Here is a 9334-nt window from a genome sequence, read left to right on the forward strand (position 1 = left end):
GGCAGCTGACCGCACACTGAGCACATCAGTCTCACCATGGCCTTAGGTCATCATCTCTTCCCAACTGCGGTTTTCAGGCTCCAGAACCTAGACCTTATCTCCAACCACTGCCCAGGGTTGAAAATGATGCAGAAATCAGAACTCTTTCCCCATGGCAAGAGACCTTGTGATTGGCATATTGTCCAAACTTCAGTGTAGTTGAAACCAGTGTGACCCATGAGGCCCCGCCCATGCCTGCAAGCCACAAACAAACCTGAAAGGATACCTCCCATCCCACATTTGGACGAAAATCAATTGGGACTGGGCCAAATCCACAGAGAGGAAGATTCGTCCATGGCCCATGAGGCCTCCACACATTCCACGGCCATCGTTGATAAAAATTCAGACACAAAAGCCTGAGCAGGCGCCTCAGACTCGCTCTTAATTCATATCCTGAAGAGTTCTTCTCATGGTTTGTAGACTGGGCATGCCATACCTACTTCCCCAAACCCTAAGCTGAGTTTGTGTTTTCAGACTTCTGTCCTCAAAGTCCTGGGCCTTACACCATCCAGGCTGGGGCCCCTGAAGCCACCCATTAGGACTGTGCCTACCCAATGAATAGGAATTCTGCCCATTCCATTGTCCAAAATCGTACAAAGTAGGAGAACCCTCCAAAGTCTCCGAGGCCATCTCAATATTGTATGTCTCCCGGGACAAACAAGGGCGGTCTGACACCAGCTGAGCATCTACCTCCACTCATACCATTGATGGATGTCCCAAGAGAAGGAGATGGAAACAGACAGGGCCCTAGGCCAAAATTGGATCCATTGCTTTGGTTTACAGGCATGTCTCCTCAAATACCTGGATTCCAAGAACAGCATAATGGGTTTCCTGAGGCACCCATCAGAACAAATCTCGTCTCCACAAGGAAACTGTGCATGGGAGCTATGTCAAATGTTTAGGAGAATACTTCAGGGTCCCGGTGCCACCGCCCCATTCCAAGGCCCTCATGGACAAAAAAACACATTAGGCCCCATCCTCAGGAATGTCCATTTTAATAGCCACCCCGGTTGCTCCCGCAGATCCATTCGATCTCAACTGTCTTGTTGCTAGGAGACAAGTGGAATGCGAGGCGGGCTTCCCTGGCATTCATCCTCGAACGGTGCTCTGGAGTCATTCCATATGGGATGTGCTAGAGCTGCCCAACAGGTCTCAATTGTCCCGCAGAAGGAATGCTTGAAGGTGGCATCCCACAACTCCCAACGTGGGAAAACCTCCATGGCCTTGAGATTCCGCTCCGTTCATGAAGGGGCAGTCATGCACAGAAACTCCAACCAGAGCCAATGTCTAATCCTCGCCGTTACTTCTGATGCATGAGATATCGTTTCAGATTGCAGGGGGTACCTGCCGGGCCCTCGGCCTGAAGCCCAAGTCTAGCTTGAGTTCTCAGACATCTGTCCTCACACTCCTGGCCCAGAAGCCCTCACGTTTGGCAATTCCGGAGCCCCAATGCAGCACTCTACCTGCCCTCTAGAAAAATATCTTGCCTAATGAGCTGCCCAGGCTCCTCAAATGCGGAACAATCTACAGGCACTCGACTGTACCCAAATTATACAGTCTAAACTGGGCACTAATGCACTTTCTGACACAACATGAGCCCGAACTTCCTGACCAACACCAAGGCAGCTGACCGCACACTGAGCACAACAACCTGCCATGGCCTTAGGTCGTCATCTCTTCCCAATTTCTCAGGCTTCAGAACATAGACCTTAACTCCAACCAATGCCCAGGGTTGAAAATAATGCAGAAATCCGAACTCCTTCCCCATGGCAAGAGACCTTGTGATTGGCATGTTGTCCAAAGTTCAGTGTTGTTGAAACCAGTGTGGTCCATGAGGCCCCGCCCATGCTCGCGTGCCACATTGGTCACAAACACACATTGTGACCCTCAGCCTGAGCCCAGTCCTCAATTAAGTCCTCTCAGTGGCTGGATGAAGAGACAGCATATGGGGCCTGCCATGCCCCTAGGCCCCAATTTTTAACCATAGTTTGGGTTGTCACTTCACTCTTCCTCAGGGCTCTGCTTTGGAATTCCTCTTTTGTTGGGACACCTGAGGTAACAAACCTGAAAGGAGACCTCCCATCCCACAGATTGACGAAAAACAATTGGGACTGGGCCAAATCCACAGAGAGGAAGATTCGTCCATGGCCCATGAGGCCTCCCCACATTCCACGGCCATCGTTGATACAAAATCCAGACACAAAAGCCTGAGCAAGCGCCTCAGATTCGCTCTTTCTTCATATCCTGAAGAGTTCTTCTTATGGTTTGTAGATTGTGCCTGCCATAACTACGTCCCCAAAACCTAAGCTGAGTTTTTGTTTTCAGACTTCTGTCCTCAAAATCCTGTGCCATACACCATCCAGGCTGGGGCCCCTGAAGCCACCCATTAGGATTGTGCCTACCCAATGAATAGGAATTCTGCCCATTCCATTGTCCAAATCGTACAAATTAGGAGAACCCCCCAAAGTCCCCGAGGCCATCCCAATAGTGTAGGTCTCCCGGAACAAACAAGGGTGGTTTGACACCAGGTGAGCATCTACCTCCACTCATACCATAGATGGATGTCCCCAGAGAAGGAGATGGAAACAGACAGGACCCTAGGCCAAAATCGGATCCATTGCTTTGGTTTACAGGCATGTCTCTTCAAATGCCTGGATTCCAAGACAAGCATAGGGGGTTTCCTGTGGCACCCATCAGAACAAATCTCGTCTCCACAAGGAAACTGTGCATGGGAGCTATGTCAAATGTTTAGGAGAATACTTCAGGGTCCCGGTGCCACCGCCCCATTCCAAGGCCCTCATGCACAAAAACACACATTAGGCCCCATCCTCAGGAAAGTCCATTTCAACTCAGCCACCCCGATTGATCACGCAGAGCCATCCTATCTCAACTGTCTTGTTGCTAGAAGACAATTGGAATGCGAGGCGGGCTTCCCTGGCATCCATCCTCGAACGGTGCTCTGGAGTCATTCCATATGGGATGTTTTGCAGCTGCCCAACAGGTCTCAATTGTGCCGCAGAAGGAATCCTTGAAGGGTGCATCCCACCACCCAACGTGGGAAAACATCCATGGCCTTGAGATTCCGCTCCGTTCATGAAGGGGCAGTCATGCACAGAAACTCCACCTGAGCCAAGTCTGAACCTCGCTGTGACATCTGATGCATGAGATATCGGTTCAGATCTGCAGGTGGTACCTGCCGTGCCCTCGGCCTGAAGCCCAAGTCTAGCTTGTGTTTTCAGACTCCTGTCCTCACACGCCTGGCCCAGAAGCCCTCAAGTTTGGCAATTCCGGACCCACAATGCAGCACTGTGCCTGCCCTCTAGAAATAATATCTTGCCTAATTTGCAGCCTAGGCACCTCAAATGCGGAACAACCTACACGGCACTCGACTGTACCCATATTATAGAGTCTAACCTGGGCACTAATGCACTGTCTGACACAACCTGAGCCCGAACTTTCTGACCAACACCCAGGCAGCTGACCGCACACTGAGCACATCAGACCCGCCATGGACTTAGGTCGTCATCTCTTCCCAACGGTAGTTTTCAGACTTCAGAACCTAGACCTTATCTCCAACCAATGCCCAGGGTTGAAAAGGATGCAGAAATCACAACTCCTTCCCCATGGCAAGAATCCTTATGATTAGTATGTTGTCCAAACTTCAGTGTAGTTGAAACCAGTGTGGCCCATGCTTGCGGGGCACATTGGCCACAAACACATATTGGAACCCTCAGCCTGAGCCCAGTCCTCAAGTAAGGACTCTCAGTTGCTAGAAAAGAGACAGCTATTGGGACTGCCATGCACCTAGGCCCCAATTTTTAACCATAGTTTGGGTTGTCTCTTCACTCTTCCCCAGGGCTCTCCCTTGGAATTCCTCTTAGTTGGGACACCTGACATAAAAAACCTGAAAGGAGACCTCCCATCCCACAGATTGACGAAAAACAATTTGGACTTGGCCAAATCCACAGAGAGGAAGTTTCGTTCATGGCCCATGAGGCCTTCCCACATTCCACGGCCATCGTTGATACAAAATCCAGAGACAAAATCCTGAGCAAGCGCCTCAGATTCGCTCTTTCTTCATATCCTGAAGAGTTTTTCTCATGGTTTATAGATTGAGCCTGCCATACTACGTCCCCAAACCTAAGCTGAGTTTGTGTTTTCAACTTCTGTCCTCAAAGTCCTGGGCAACACACCCTCCAGGCTGGGTCCCCTGGATCCACACATTAGGACAGTGCCTACCCAATCCATGGGAATTCTGCCCATTCCATTGTCCAAAATCGTGCAAATTAGGAGAAATCTCCAAATTCCCCATGGCCATCCCTATAGTGTAGGTCTCGGGGACAAACAAGGGCGGTCTGACACCAGCTGAGCATCTATCTCCACTCATTCCATAGATGGATATCCCCAGAGAAGAAGATTGAACCAGACAGGACCCTACGACATAATCGGATCCATTGCTTTGGTTTACAGGCATGTCTCCTCAAAAGCCTGGATTCCAATACCAGCATAGGGGGTTTCCTGAGGCACCCATCAGAACAAATCTCGTCTCCACAAGAAAACTTGTGCATAGGAGCTACGTCAAAAGCTTAGGAGAATACTTCAGGGTCCCGGTGCCACCGCCCCATTCCAAGGCCCTCATGGAAACAAACACACATTAGGCCCCATCCTCATGAAAGTCCATTTCAACTCAGCCACCCCGGTTGCTCCCGCAGAGCCATCCGATCTCAACTGTCTTGTTCCTAGGAGACAATTGGAATGTGAGGCGGGCTTCCCTGGCATCCATCCTCCAATGGTACTCTGGAGTCATTCCATATGAGATGTACTGAAGCTGCCCAACAGGTCTCAATGGAACCGCAGAAGGAATCCTTGAAGGGGGCATCCCACAACTCCCAAAGTGGGAATACCTCCATGGCCTTGCGATTCCGCTCCGTTCATCAGGGGCAGTCATGCACAGAAACTCCAACCAGAGCCAACGTCTGATCACCGCCTTGACTTCAGATGCTTGAGATATTGGTTCAGATCTGCAGGGGGTACCTGCCGTGCCCTCGGCCTGAAGCCCAAATCAGGCTTGTGTTCTCAGACTTCTGTTCTCACACTCGTGGCTCAGAAGCCGTCATGTTTGGCAATTCCGGACCCACAATGCAGCACTCTGAATGCCCTCGGCAAAAATATCTTGCCTAATGAGCTGCCAAGACACCTCAAATGAGGATAAACCTACACGGCATTCGACTGTACCCAAAATATAGAGTCTCACCTGAGCACTAATGCACTGTCTGACACAATCTGAGCCAGAACCTCCTGATCAAACCCCATGCAGCTGACTGCACACTGAGCATAACAGACCCTCCATGGCCTTAGGTTGTCATCTCTTCCCAAATGCGGTTTTTCAGGGTTCAGAAACTAGACCTTAACTCCAAAAAATGCCCAGGGTTGAAAATGATGCAGAAATCAGATCACCTTCCCCTAGGCAAGAGAACTTGTGATTGGCATGTTGTCCAAAGTCCAGTGCAGTTGAAACCAATGTGGCCAATGAGGCCCCGCCCATGCTCGTGGGCCACATTGTTCACAAACACACATTGTGACCCTCAGCCTGAGCCCAGTTCTCAAGTAAGGCCTCTCGGTGGCTGGATGAAGAGACAGCATATTGGGCCTGCCATGCCCCTAGGCCCGAATTTTTTACCATAATTTGGGTTGTCCCTTCACTCTCCCAGGGCTCTGCTTTGGAATTCCTCTTTTTCGGACACCTGAGGTAATAAACCTGAAAGAAGACCTCCCATCCTACAGATTGACGAAAACATTGGGGCCGGTCCAAATCCACAGAGAGGAAGATTCGTCCATGACCCATGAGGCCTCCCCACATTCCACGGCCATCGTTGATACAAAATCCAGAGACAAAAGCCTGAGCAAGTGCCTCAGACTCGCTCTTTCTTCATATCCTGAAGAGTTCTTCTCATGGTTTGTAGATTGGGCTTGCCATACCTACGTCCCCAAACCTAAGTTGAGTTTGTGTTTTCAGACTTCTGTCCTCAAAGTCCTGGGCCACACACCCTCCAGGCTGGGGCCCCTGGAGCCACACATTAGGACTGTGCCTACCCAATCCATTGGAATTCTGCCCATTCCGATGTCCAAAATCGTACAAATTAGGAGAACTCTCCAAAGTACCCGAGGCCATCCCAATAGTGTAGGTCTCGGGGGACAAACAAGGGCGGTCTAACACCAGTTGAGCATCTACCTCCACTCATTCCATAGATGGATATCCCCAGAGAAGAAGATTGAACCAGACAGGACCCTAGGCCATAATCGGATCCATTGCTTTGGTTTACAGGCATGTCTCGTCAAAAGCCTGGATTCCAATACCAGCATAAGGGGTTTCCTGAGGCACCCATCAGAACAAATCTCGTCTCCTCAAGGAAACTTGTGCATGGGAGCTACGTCAAAAGCTTAGGAGAATACTTCAGGGTCCCGGTGTCACCGCCCCATTCCAAGGCCCTCATGGACACAAACACATATTAGCCCCATACTCAGGAAAGTCCATTTCAACTCAGCCATCCCGGTTGCTCCCGCAGAGCCATCCAATCTCAACTGTCCTGTTGCTAGGAGACAATTGGAATGCGAGGCGGGGTTCCCTGGCATCCATCCTCCAACGATGCTCTGGAGTTATTCCATATGGGATGTCCTGGAGCTGCCCAACAGGTCTCAATTGTCCCGCAGAAGGAATCCTTGAAGGGGGCATCCCACAACTCCCAACGTGGGAAAACCTCCATGGCCTTGAGTTTCTGCTCCGTTCATGAAGGGGCAGTCATGCACAGAAACTCCAAACTGAGCCAACGTCTGATCCTCGCCGTGACTTCAGATGCTTCAGATATTGGTTCAGATCTGCAGGGGGTACCTGCCGTGCCCTCGGCCTGTAGCCATGGTCTAGCTTGTGTTCTCAGACTTCTGTCCTCACATCTGTGGCCCAGAAGCCCTCAAGTTTGGCAATTCCGGAACCACAATGCAGCACTCTGCACGCCCTCTATAAATAATATCTTGACTAATGAGCTGCCCAGGCACCTCAAATGAGGATAAAACTTCACGGCACTCGACTCTACCCAAATTTTATAGCCTAACCTGGGCACTAAAGCACTGTCTGACACAACCTGAGCCAGAAACTCCTGAATAACACCCAGGAAGCTGACAGCACACTGAGCATATCAGACCCGCCATGGCCTTAGGTCGTCCTCTCATCCCAACTGCGGTTTTTCAGGTTCAGAAGCTAGGCCTTATCTCCAACCACTTCTCAGCGTTGAAAAAGATGCAGAAATCAGAACACCTTCCCCATGGCAAGAAACCTTGTGATTGGCATGATTTCCAAAGACCAGTGTAGTTGAAACCAGTGTGGCTCATGAGGCCCCGCCCATGTTCGCGGGCCACATTGGTCACAAACACATTGTGACCCTCAGCCGGAGCCCAGTCCTCAAGTAAGGCCTCTCAGTGGCTGGATGAAGAGACAGCATATTGGGCCTGCCCTGCCCCTAGGCCCCAAATTTTAACCATAGTTTTGGTTGTCCCCTCACTCTTCCCCAGGGCTCTGCTTTGGAATTCCTCTTTGGTTGGGACACCTGAGGTAACAAACCTGAAAGGAGACCTCCCATCCCACAGATTGACGAAAAACAATTGGGACCGGGCCAAATACCAAGAGATGAAGATTCGTCCATGGCCCATTAGGCCTCCCCTCATTCCACGGCCATCGTTGACAAAAAATCCAGAGACCAAAGCCTGAGCAAGCGCCTCAGACTCGCTCTTTCTTCATAACCTAAAGACTTCTTCTCATGGTTTGTAGATTGGGCCTGCCATACCTACGTCCCCAAACCTAAGCTGAGTTTGTGTTTTCAGACTTCTGTCCTCAAAGTCCTGGGACACACCCTCCAGGCTGGGGCCCCTGGAGCCACACATTAGGACTGTGCCTACCCCATGTATGGTAATTCTGCCCATTCCATTGTCCAAAATTGTACAAATTAGGAGAACCCGCCAAAATCCCCGAGGTCATCCCAATACTAGGTCTCTGTGGACAAACAAGGTCGGTCTGACACCAGCTGAGCATCTACCTCCACTCATACCATAGATGGATGTCCCCAGAGAAGGAGATGGAACCAGACAGGACCCGAAGCCATAATCGGATCCATTGCTTTGGTTTACAGGCATGAATCCACAAAATCATGGATTCCTATACCAGCATAGGGGGTTTCCTGAGGCACCCATCAGAAAAAACCTCGTCTCCACGAGGAAACTTGTGCATGGGACCTATGTCAAAATATTAGGAGAATACTTCAGAGTCCCGGTGCCACCGCCCCATTCCAAGGTCCTCATGGACACAAACACACATTAGGCCCCATGCACAGAAAAGTCCATTTCAACTCAGCCACCCCGGTTGCTCCCGCAGAGCCATCCGATATCAACTGTCTTGTTGCTAGGAGACAAATGGAATGCGAGGCGGGCTTCCCTGGCATCCATCCTAGAACGGTGCTCTAAAGTCATTCTATATGGGATGTGTTGGAGCTGCCAACATGTCTCAATTGTCCCGCAGAAGGAATCCTTGAAGAAGGCATCCCACAACTCCCAACGTGGGAAAACCTCCATGGCCTTGAGATTCCTCTCCGTTCATGAAGGGGCAGTCATGCACAGAAACTACAACCTGAGCCAACGTCTGATTCTCGCCGTGACTTCAGAAGCATGAGATATTGGTTCAGATGTGCAGGGGGTACCTGCCTTGCCCTCGGCCTGAAGCCCAAGTCTAGATTGTGTTCTCAGACTTCAGTACTCACACTACTGAACCAGAAGCCCTCAAGTTTGGCAATTCCGGACCCACAATCCAGCACTCTGCCTGCCCTCTAGAAAAAATATCTTGCCTAATGAGCTGCCAAGGCACCTCAAATGAGGATCAAACTACACGGCACTCAACTGTACCCAAATTATAGAGTCTAACCTGGGCACTAATGCACTGTCTGACACAACCTGAGCCCGAACCTCCTGACCAACAACCAGGCAGCTGACCACACACTGAGCACATCAGACCCACCATGGCCTTAGGTCTTCATCTCTTCCCCACAGCGGTTTTCAGGACTCAGAACCTAGACCTTATCTCCAACCACTACCCAGGGTTGAAAATGATGCAGAAATCAGAACTCCTTCGCCATGGCAAGAGACCTTGTGATTGGCATGTTGTCCAGAGTTCAGTGTAGTTGAAACCAGTGTGGCCCATGGGGCCCCGCCCATGCTTGCGGGCCACATTGGTCACAAACACACATTGTGACCC

Source organism: Mustela nivalis (assembly GCF_964662115.1).
Source record: "Mustela nivalis genome assembly, contig: HAP1_SCAFFOLD_39, whole genome shotgun sequence".
Lineage (NCBI taxonomy): Eukaryota > Metazoa > Chordata > Mammalia > Carnivora > Mustelidae > Mustela > Mustela nivalis.